General features: G+C 40.0%; 1 non-coding gene across 1 annotated transcript; it reads right to left on the bottom strand.

Annotated features, from left to right (window-relative positions):
- Positions 1-11,138: 11,138 nt before the first annotated feature.
- On the bottom strand, positions 11,139-11,300 carry LOC118770017. The gene has a single exon (XR_005004532.1). It is a non-coding gene; the product is annotated as a U1 spliceosomal RNA (small nuclear RNA).
- Between the last annotated feature and the right edge of the window lie 366 nt (positions 11,301-11,666).

The raw sequence follows: 11,666 nt of genomic DNA, 5'->3' as shown, positions 1-11,666 counted from the left end.
GCAGGCAGGTGAAGGCGATGAGCAATCAGGCGGGAGGAGAACCGGGCAGGGAGCAGGGCAGGGCTAAAACACAAGGAAAACAAAAGCACATGGACAGGGAAAAACAAAAACACCACAGCTAGGGGGCGGGAGCACTGACACAGCTATGTTATTGCAAAACTACAGGTCAGTCAAAATGCAGCAGCCAGGATTCTGACAAGGACTAAAAAATATGATCAAATTACCCGGTACTCAGATCCCTGCACTGGCTGTCAGTTTCTTTTAGAATTGATTTTAAAATTTTACCCTTGGTTTTTAAGGCTAAACATGGGATGGCACTTGAATACATTCAAGACATGCACATACTGTACCAACCAGAGACAGCACTGCGATCATCTTCTGCTGGCCTACTCTGTGTCCCGAAAGTTTATTTTAAAACTAGAGGCCAGGCTGCTTTTAGTTCTTTTGCCCCAAAACTGTAGAATACACTCCCACAGAATATTAGAGACTCTCCCTCAGTTTCAGCTTTTAAATCATGACTTAAAACATACTTTTTTTAAAAGGCCTTTTATTGAGTTTCGTTTTATTTCTTTTACTCCCAGTTTGTATTATGTTATTGTTTTCTATTATCTTATTGTTTTTATTGTTTTATTGTATTCCTGACACGGGAGGGAGTGGGGAGGAGTTTTATAAGAATTTATGTATTGTGTATCCCCGTCTTATCTTGTGTTATCATTTTATTTAGTTTTTTCTTTCTGTAAAGCACTTTGTGTTACAGACGTATGAAAAGTTCTATATAAATAAATAAATGAATAAATAATAGGGACAAGAGTTGTCTTATTACGCAGATCTTTGTGGAGGTTGGGTCAGCATTGTCATTATTCTGCTGTTATTCTGGAGATTAAAGACGGGTTGTCTATAAAGACACATTGTTAACATTCTGCTGTTACTCCGGTGGGTGCTCTATCCGAGTGTGAGAGATGATGGGTCACATTCCAGCTCCCTGCGTCCCTGTGACCATTTCCTACTGCCTGTTAGTACTCATTTTCCCTGTCTTTTCAAACCCAAAAATAACATGAACATCAGCAGGATCACATCTGCATTAGTATATGCAAACCATTCTATCAGAAATAGTTTTGCGCACATACAATAGTCACAGGTATTTTGTGAATGCATATATGTAAGAACATTCTTGAGCCAAAAGAGCCAAAAATGCCTCTCAGTATGTATTTTTATATAAATAGAAAGTACAATTTTGTTGTGAATTCTGAGAATTGTGACATGGTCCATTCTGAATAATGGAAGCTTCTGAGAGAGGTCTACTGTAAATTCAGGTGAATTCAGCCTGGATTTCCCTCTGTTTGTGACTCTGAGGTGGGTTTGTGAGAGACTGTGACTCACAGATGGGTTTCACTCATCTTATGCAGTTTTGTTCCTGGTGGTCAGGTTACTGCAGACACATGTTAACGTAGCTGAGCAAATGTCATGGTGAAGTAATAAAAAAAGTACTGAACACATCTCTTCCCTGGATGACCTGTGAAAACAAAGCAATAAAAAGTGGTCCAGTGTTTGTCTTGGCCTAAACAGCATTGTGATAAGACTTTTTGCTGATTAGTGGTCTGAGTCAGTAGTGCAGCCTCAGTGGATTCAGACCTCAGCTGTCCCCAGAAGATAAAAAGGTTGATGTCTTCAGAGCTCACGATAAGATGCTGTGTGTGTATGCATGCATGTATGTGTGTCAGACTCAGAGGGTACTGTGTTTCACAGCATTTCACTTAGCTTTTAGCCAGACTTGGCTTTTAGCTCTCCTCTCCTGAATTCAAACATCTCAGGTATGCAAAAACCCCCTCAACCAAATGCATTTTAAGTTACACGCTCAGTCATAATAAATCCTTTAAACCATCATTTGATTAGCTAGCTGACTTCCTTAAATATAACAAGCTGGCTACCTCCAAAATGATCTTTGGTTGGTTAGTTCTGTAGATCTATACCTAAAAATAACTCTGCGGATCCCCACATTACCTTGATTACTAGCAAACGAAATAAAACTAACCACACTTTATGTGGCGATGTAAGCATTGCTGTTGTCAGGGGCTTAGAGTATCACAAATGAAGCAGCCAAACTGTTTAAGTAGTTAGTCTTCAACAATCGTTCAGATAGGTAGCCTGTTAGCTAACTAGCTATGTTTGTCAAATCTATTGCTAGATAGCTAACGTTAGCTCCCCAGCCAGTTAGCATCGATTATGAAATGCAGCGATTTTCAGTTAATCTTGCTGCATGTATAAGATTTTTATGGAGGGAGCTGACACTGAGGGAGGAATTTGGAGCTTTACTCGCCGATTACAATTCATGTTCATCAATAAGGTGAGAACCAGACCCGTTATTAACCCAAATATTCTCAAATGAATTGAAAAGTGTACTGTCCAAGTAGAAGATGTTTGTTGCTGTAATGATGACAGTAGCGCACACACAAGTAGCAGCCATAACTGGTACTAACTTAACATTAGCTAACATTATTGTGACCCAGGTAGCCAAAATGGTTTGGCCCAATAATGGCCCAAATCTGGCAGACCAGAAGAAATAACTCGGCCCAAGTCCGGTTGCCAGACTCTTGCCAAATCCGGTTTGAATGATGCCCCAGAATCGGCCCAAGTACACTGGTCCGGGTCCGGCTGCTGAAACTGAACCAGCATTGCCAGCATAGGGCTGCAATCACCCCAACAAAAATGGCAGACCTAGCTTATACTGGTCCGAGTCTGGGTCCCAAAACCTAACCGACACTGCCAGCATTGGGCCGCAATCACCCCAACAAAACTGCCAGAACTTGCCCATACAAATTGGCCCAACTCCAGAGGCTGGCTTTGCCAGAACTGGCCCATATGCAAGCCAGTTGACAGCCTGTAAAAAGTAATGACTGACCCAGTATTCTGCCAGAGCTACCCTGATATCTGCCTATGACTGACCTTGTATATTGCCAGAACTAGGAAATGTTTGATTAGTAATACAAAACCACATATAATATATTACTAATCAAACATTTCCTAGTTCTTGTTTTTATTAAATATTGTTTAATAAAAACAAGAAGGGCCCTTCACTTTACCAATGCAATATTAGCTTGTTTGTTAAACTGAGTATACACTTAATGTAACACAGAATTTATTTAATTAGCACAACACTGAAACTCTAGCTGTAATGATTTGCTTTTGATATTTAGAGTGAACAGAAATTATTTTATTGAACATGAAAAACGGTTTTTAAATTTCCAACCACCAAAATTATTGTCAAGTGCACAATGTATGTTTTATTCATTAAAGATCCCCTCCAGACATGATTTATGATATATAAAAATACTGTTTTGAATAATTTGTCTGTTTCTTCCACAAAAAAAGTTCAATTACTCATATATTTCTCAGAATTACATCTACTCCTTGTCCCTCATTGAAAAATCTAGAATCTATGAATATGCAAATATTTTTTATTATTTAAGTTTAACTGCTGAATGCAATATGTCTCCTACTTCACTCAAGTCCATTCTCAGTGTACGTGACCTGGAGGCTTCAAGTTTCCACATACCACTAAGCAGATGAATGTGAAAACAGCCTTCGAGTGTCAAACTCTGCACATACTGTACATCATTCTGCACAGTGAAGCTCAAACATCCAAGTGAAGTGACAATAACTGATCTTTTTTTTGTGGCATTCCTTCCCCACTCCTGCATTACCCCATGCCTACCCCCATAACACCCATACATGTGTTACTTTTTCAGTTAAAAATGACACCATGAATATCTCTTATAAGAATTTATTTTAACAAACAAACAAGTCAACAAGTAACAACACAACTGCAAAAAATGCCCATGAATGAATCTTACGACACCCTCCTCAAGCAAGCCGCTGTGAACCTTGAGTGTACCCTAAAAGATGGATAGAAAAGGAGGGGCGGGGGGGCAGATAAAGAAACACTGTTAGTTATACAGTCAGATAGATAGATAGAAAGAAAGACAGACATTTTCAGTACATTGGATTTTCGGTCCTCGGGAAAATTCAACTGCCTGAGAAAAAATGGAGGGTGCGTCCCAATACTCGAAATGCGTCTCCTCCCTCCAATGTCCAATATTAGCCTTTGGCAAATGTGATCAGGTTGATACATCACTGTTTATGAATTAAAGTCATTGTTAGCCTATAATTGTTGTCAATGTCATCATGCTTCATTATTAGCTAACTATCAATAGCAGTTTACCTGGTAAATCAGCAGAGATGAACTAGCTAACCAGGCAGCTAGCAGTAGCAGATACAATATAGTCTTGCCTAGCTAACTAGTGAAACTACCTAGCTAGCTGCTACATTTCATATTGATAATAAATTAATGCATATTACAATTTCAGAAACTTTTATTTTATTAGGATGCACTCAGAGGAGAAGCTATAGCATGTCCACTTTCCCAAGCTATATCACTATGACCCAGCTCTGCCACTGTACAAAGATAGTAGCAAAAACTTTGAAGAAAGTGGCAGAAATCGTCGGTGTTTCTGGTGTGTAAATATAAATATGTGCAAATATAACATACAGTAATATAATGTAGCCTACAGTAATGTACAGTAACAAGGTTATCCACATGGCATGAATATTTGACCTATCTGATGTAGCAAGGCTATGTTATCCACCCAGCATCATTTATAACTACAACAGTAGGCCTAATCAGGAACCTAACCCTAACGTAACTCGAGAGGCAGACAAGCCGACACACCCATAACTGGCGGAAAGCAGCAGGCGGGAGCGGTGTAGCTTAATCCAAAACTTAAGAAGTGCTAGTGTTTTGATTAGAACACGATCGCTTTTGTAGAATATCACCAAACACCTTTCCAAATAGCCTACTGCACGTAAAAAGAAAAAAAGGCACGGAAAAAAAGAAAAAAGTTGCATCGGAGCGGCTGCTGAATTTCACCGTAGAAAGCTTGCAAAAAATAAAGACATATTCTAAAGTTCCACAAACGTTTTGTGTTTAAACTATAACTACCTTTGATTTTGGGGAGGGGCTGTATGATTTCCAGTGCAACAGTATGTCAACTAGGTTAATTTGTACTAGCTAGCTAAAACATTCACTAAGTTATAAAATAACACGGCTGAGTTCAAATTAGCAAATTGGCTAAGTTACGGTAATTCTCCAGGGTCATATCTAGCGCTATATCAGTCTGTACATGATTTTAGCTTCTTTATCAAAAAACAATACAAAGATATTATATGTGTAGGACGGTTTATTAAAAGAACTTTACATGATAGATAATCAAATAGAGAGAGATATACTCACCGCAGGAGTATGATTTGTCGCATCATACTGAGCCACAGCATATTGCCTTGTTAAATAACATTACCACTGCATTAGTCAAACAAAACCACAGCTCCTGCACATAAACTATGGAGCTTGGAATATGCCACCTGAATTATTATAGACTGTTAAATTGTTTGAATTAAATCTTAATTGATTAATATTAATTAATCTTTTAAAAACAGAGAAAGGAAATACAGTTGTTACTGTAAAATTCTGTAATTTTAAAAGTATATTATTATTCCAGTGGCATATCCCAGGCTTCATAATGAAATGATATTAATCATGATTTATTATGTGTCATTGTTGGTTATTGTTAATGATTTAGTAATTTGGCCTATAGGCCTAATTAATTATTTAACTAATTTTATGTGTGTGTGTCTTATTTTAAAAGATATGACATGCAGTCATAGGCCCCTAAGTTTAGGGGTAATTTCCCACACCATTTTCTGACAAATTCTGATTTGGCATGGTCCAGAGTTGACCCACCTTGAAAAGGCAGCTCCACCTTCCCCTATGCTCCATCCCCGACCTCTCTACCCACAGCACTCAACCTAAACTGGTCCAGGTCTTTATGGCCATTTGGTCCAAATGCAGCCAAATGTGCCAATTCTCGGCCGAAATCGGCCCAAATCCACACACCCAAAACCTAGACAAATCTGGCAACCATTACTGGGCCAGAGCCAGCTCACCTTAGGTGAACTGCTGCCGGCACACAGCCGTCGCTTAGCCGCAATAGGCCCAATTCGGCTGGCTACCTGGGGATTAGGCTACTGTAATTTGACACAAAATATTGCATGGTCTGTCCCTCAGCATAATGACTGAAACGTCAGCTGCCTCTTTAAAAATCTTCTTATACGTGCAGCACGATTAACTGAAAATCGTTGCATTGCATAATCAATAAATCCATAAGGAATGTGAGAGGGGCGTGTGTCACCACACCCGAAACGACTCCAAATACGCCACAAACTAAGTACAATCATGAACTCCATTATGCTGTACGAGAGCACTTTTCTTCAACACAAAAAGTCACATTGTGATGACACAAGCGTGCTCGGGCCCGGAATGTTAAGCGAATGTGAGCACAAGCCAGCGGGGGAGCGGGGAGGGGGAGGACAATCGTGCTCGCGCACGAACTGGGCCTAGTGTGAGTACGCCCTAAATTAATGACCTCAGGCCACCCTGAGGATTGTGGCAGTACCAATTAGGCTGAAATCAACCCATGACAATTTCCATTGCATATAGTACAGCTGCTGTTACTAAGGGTGGACTGTACCTGCCTAATGATCTGTGAGACAAAAGATACTGCTTTACATTTCACTTGTGTCATTTGCAGCAGGCAGCATGCTTTGAATGCCTCAGCATGCTTCACTGTCTTGGGAGTGCTGATCACTTCACCTGAGTTATGGCTTCATGCTGTTGGCTGGGCAGGCAGACCTCTCTGGCCCTGTTGTTTTCAGGGGAGTTTGAGGTGTCTTTTGTGCAACATGAAAAAGGAAGCAGGGCAGGGTTATTATTTATTTGTTCATCACTGGTAGCTACTGGAAGTGTTTCCTAAAGGGAATTTTGCTGTAGTGGTTTCTTAGATCTGTGGAGTCACAGATACATGTATCAGTTGCTTCCACTTTTGGGTGCAGTGGAGAGCGTGGAAGTGTGAAGTGGGCTTTGTTTGTGCAGCTGAAATCTGAGAGAATGATGCTGAAAAGACCCACACTTCAAAGCAGCGAAGACCTTGTTGTACTGCGGATTCCTATGGTATATATCCAGGGGCTTAGTCAGTCTGTCTTGCCCTTATTATAGTCGAACCTGTTTCACCCTTAGATGAGTCAGTCTGTCTCACTCTTAATGCAGTTAGATGTTACATGGTTTCATTCACTCATGTAATGGTTTTATGTGCTTATGTATTGGTTTGTCATTTATGTTTGTATTGGTTTGCCTCTTACACGCCTGTTGGTTTGAGTGTCATTTATATTGGTTTCATTCACTCATGTATTGGTTTTATGTGCTTATGCATTGGTTTGTCATTTACGTTTATATTGTTTTGTCATTTACGCAACTATTGGTTTGAGTGTTTCTTATATTGGTTTCATTCACTCATGTATTGGTTTTATGTGCTTACGCATTGGTTTGTCATTTACTTTTGTATTGGTTTGGTACTTACACACCTGTTGGTTTGAGTGTCATTTATATTGGATGGATGTGCGTCTGTATTGGTTTGTCATTGACGCACCTATTGGTTTGTGTTCGCATCTATTGGTTTGTTCACGCATATATCGGTTTGCCATTACAGTCAGGCACGATGAAGACAGCTTAATTTCACTGACAGTTTTATTTCAAAGTATATATGTACACACATTTAAAAAAAAAAAGTCTAGTATTAAAATATTAAAAATATTATTTTTCACATTATATAATTTTCATAACTGCATTGTCCTGTACTTAAGAATTTTTTCTTTTTCAAATAATTTTCAGGCACATGGTTTTCACCACGTAAGGGAAGACCCCACACTGGCGTCCGTAGAGATCATAGGTTTGCTATTTGACGTGCATCTGCATGGTCGCCATATTGGAGGGGTCAAGATCCGCAAGTAAACAAATACTATGTGTATTGAGAGATGCAGACTTCTCTACAAAATCGACTGTAACTCACTTAATTCTGAACCAATTTTCATGAAATTTGGTTTGTTATAAACGTGGTAAATTGAACATGATACTGGTTACTTAATGGAATTAAATTCAGTTACTGGGGGCAGATCTAATCAGCTCCATGCCAAAACATTAACCTTCTGTGTTATTTTTTCGGCACCCCATAGTAGTCAGAGCTCCTCAGTTCATTTAATGTTGCCACAGAATTAAATCAAGTGTGAGGATATGATCTATTTTTTCATACATTTAATGTAGTTTAGATTTATTTCTTTTTAACCATTCTCTTTTTTAAAGTTTCACTATGTTCATTCACTTTATGATGTGGTTTTCATCCACATCATAGGACCGAAACAGCACTCAAAGTATTAGAGCTACCTTCACATGAATGCTCACTGACACAGTATAGGATGAGATTCTCATAGATCCCTTAAGAAACTAGCTTGTCTTGGTGGTTGTGCTCTGAGATTTACCTCTTACTTTTTTGGTAGGAAATTAATTGTTTCTGTTGGTGGTCATGTGCCCTCCTGAATTACCTGTGGTGTTCAGCAGGGATCTATCATAGGGCCAGTCCTGTTCTCAAAATGATCTTGTCCATCTTATTCGTAAACACACCATCCCCTTTTTTCTTCTATAGTGTGTCCTGCCTGAGAGCTTTAGAAAATCAGTCTGTCAAGTTGTTGAAGTCACTTTTAAAGACACTTTTTTAGACTGTTACTATCCCCTGCATTATCTTTTTTATATTTTGTTCTGTGCAATTTCATTTGATTTACTGACTACAGACTTACTCTGAAGTCTGCAGCTTCAGAGCTGTAGGAGCAGTTTTTGTGTTTATTTTTTGTTAAGAAAACAGAACCATGAGCAACCAAGTCAGAATCTCCTTCACAGCTAATCATGTTCCAACTTTTAGTTGCATTTTTGAACGTTTTATACTTGGCTGGTAATAGTATGACACTATCTTGTATGTTTTGTTTCACAGATACCGAACCGGACTACCATAAATTGACATTTGAGTTAAATAGTATTTGAAGTCGTCGCATTTGAGACATACACTCATTCATGAATTACAATACACTGTACATATAATTACTAAGTGTAACGGGTGGTATGTTGCTGCATTGTGTATCAGATATTACGTGGGTCAGCAAGCAAGCAGGTTTCAAACCAAGGTTCTCACTGCTCGCTGCCAATCCCTTAAAGCCAGCGTCATTGCCAGTTGAGCTAAAGACAAATTTCCCTTAGCCTGTCAGCAACAATGCTACTTAACCAGGTCTCGGGGGAGTGACATAGCTGCTGCAACCGCTCGGCTACCTGCTACCCGCTACCTAAGGCTTTACGCAGGACTCACACGAGCTAATCACTTCAGCTCTGCTACATAAGCAGTAAATCGGGGAAAAAGGAGAAAAGTTTTCATGCTGATAGAAATATTGCAATTAAGTAAATAGCATTCTCAGTTCAGATAAGATAAGATAACACTTTATTGATCCTGAAGGAATGTGAGCAATGCCAGACATTGCTCACATTACAGTATCAGAAACGATGAAGATAAAAATAAAGTAGGCAAGCATGCAATAAATAAAATACAGCAGGGTAAAAAGAATATATGAATAAGAAAGAATGACACAGTAAATACAGAATGAAATATTCAAGCAACAGGTAGGGTATTGTACAACCATTATGTGTTTATATAAGTATTGCACAACCATTAAGCATTTTACTCATATTGCATCGCATATTGCACAGTAAATGTTTCTACTGAGGTATTTATATTGCACGAGGTAGATGTTGATGTACATGTACATATTGCACAAGGAAGATGTTGATATGAACATATACATATTGAACATATTGGCGAACGGTTATGGAACGGTTATGGCAGCATGCATTGCCCACTTTTCAATGGTTCAGCTGTTCTCCCTGTAGAAGGGAGAGGAGTTGTACAGTTCTATGACCACAGGAAGAAATTACTTCCTGTGGCATTCTGTAGTGCACCTTGGTGATCTCAGCCTGCAGCTGAAGGTGCTCTGATATGAGTTCAGAGTCGCATACAGGGGGTGAGAGCATAGTTTCTGCAGCATCCTCCTCTCCGACACCTCCACCAGAGACTCCCAGGACAGATGCAGCTTTCCTGATGAGCTTGTTGAGTCTGTTGGTGTCAGCTGCCTTCACCCTGCTCTTGCCCTCTGTGATCTTTTCCCTCAAGTCTATCCGCACCTTCCTCATCTCCTCCCTGTCTCCACTCCTGAATGCTGCCTTCTTCCTGCTCAGCACTGCCTTAATGTCCTTGGTCACCCAGGGTTTGTTATTGGGGAAGTATTTCACAGTGTTTGTGGGGACCACCTTATCAACACAGAAGTTGATGTAGTCTGTTATGCAGTCTGTGAGTCCATCCATGTTCTCCCTGTGTGAATTACAGAGCACATCCCAGTCCGATTCCTCAAAGCAGCTCTGTAGAGTTCCAACAGCTCCCTGTGACCATCTCTGTACAGTCCTGGTGGTCACTGGTTGCCACTGGACAGCAGGTTTGTATATTGGCTTGAGGTAGACCAGGTTGTGGTCCGATCGACCAAGGGGAGGGAGAGCTATGGAGCTGTATGCTACCCTGACATTGGCATACAGCAAGTCCAGTGTCTTATTTTCCCTTGTATTACAATCCACAAACTGTTTAAAGGTGGGCAGGGTTGGTGCCAACGTGACATGGTTAAAATCCCCAGAGATCGCTATGAAGGCACTGGGGTGCTGCGTCTCTAGTCGCGTGATAGTTGAGCCAATGACGCCAGCAGCCTGTGCCACGTTAGCTGCGGGAGGAATGTACACACCAACAACAATGGCCTGGGAAAACTCTCTAGGCAGGTAATATGGACACCGTCTTACAGCTAGCAGTTCAATGTCCGGGCTGCACACACAACCTTTTACCATGGTGTGTCCAGGGTTGCACCATCTGTTGTTTACATAGAGCACAATTCCTCCTTTCCTTTCCTTGTTTGCCTCCGTCATGCTGGTGATACGGCGTTGATGAAAGTAATCCGATAAAGAAACAGCAATTAAAAAGAAAGAATGTGAGGCCATGGTGTTTGTCTGACTAATGATAGACTACAGAATAATGATCCAAAAGAAGTAAATAGTAGAAATTAAATATAAACAAATAAATAAAAGCAGAAAGCACATAAAAAGCGAGGAGCAACTCTGGCAAGCAGCTGCGAACACAGTCCCCCACTAATAGAAATTATGCAGTGGAGATTCCCACATTTGGGGAATTCGCAGGGGTCAGCACAGCCAGAGTGCAATGACTGAGCTTGCCCTGGGTGAACCACCTTCTTGATCATGGTCAGGTCCCCTGCCAGGTAAGTATTAGAGGGTGAATGTCACATTTGTAGTTGTGCTACAGTGTGGAGGGACATTTTATGGTTTATTATTTATATTATTTATATATTTATTAATACTTATGTGTGCTTTCATAGGTCTCTATTCTCTGATCAGCTTTTTATTTTGATGCTTTGCATTTTTTTCTTTTTAATGATGACAGGGGTTCTCATACCCTCTTACACAAGAAGAACCAACACATGCTGAGGGGTGCTCTGCACATAATTTTAATCAAATGAAATTACTGTAATAATGAGCACCAATAGTTTTTCTTACTTTTCTGTCAAGAACCAAATTTTCTTGTATTTGTGTGCATGCTTGTGTGCTGTTGTATGTGTTTTTGTGTGTGCATATA

Source organism: Megalops cyprinoides, chromosome 22 (assembly GCF_013368585.1).
Source record: "Megalops cyprinoides isolate fMegCyp1 chromosome 22, fMegCyp1.pri, whole genome shotgun sequence".
In the NCBI taxonomy this organism is placed as follows: domain Eukaryota; kingdom Metazoa; phylum Chordata; class Actinopteri; order Elopiformes; family Megalopidae; genus Megalops; species Megalops cyprinoides.
The sequence above is the reverse complement of the archived record's forward strand: the minus strand, read 5'-3'. Positions and strand labels throughout refer to the sequence as shown.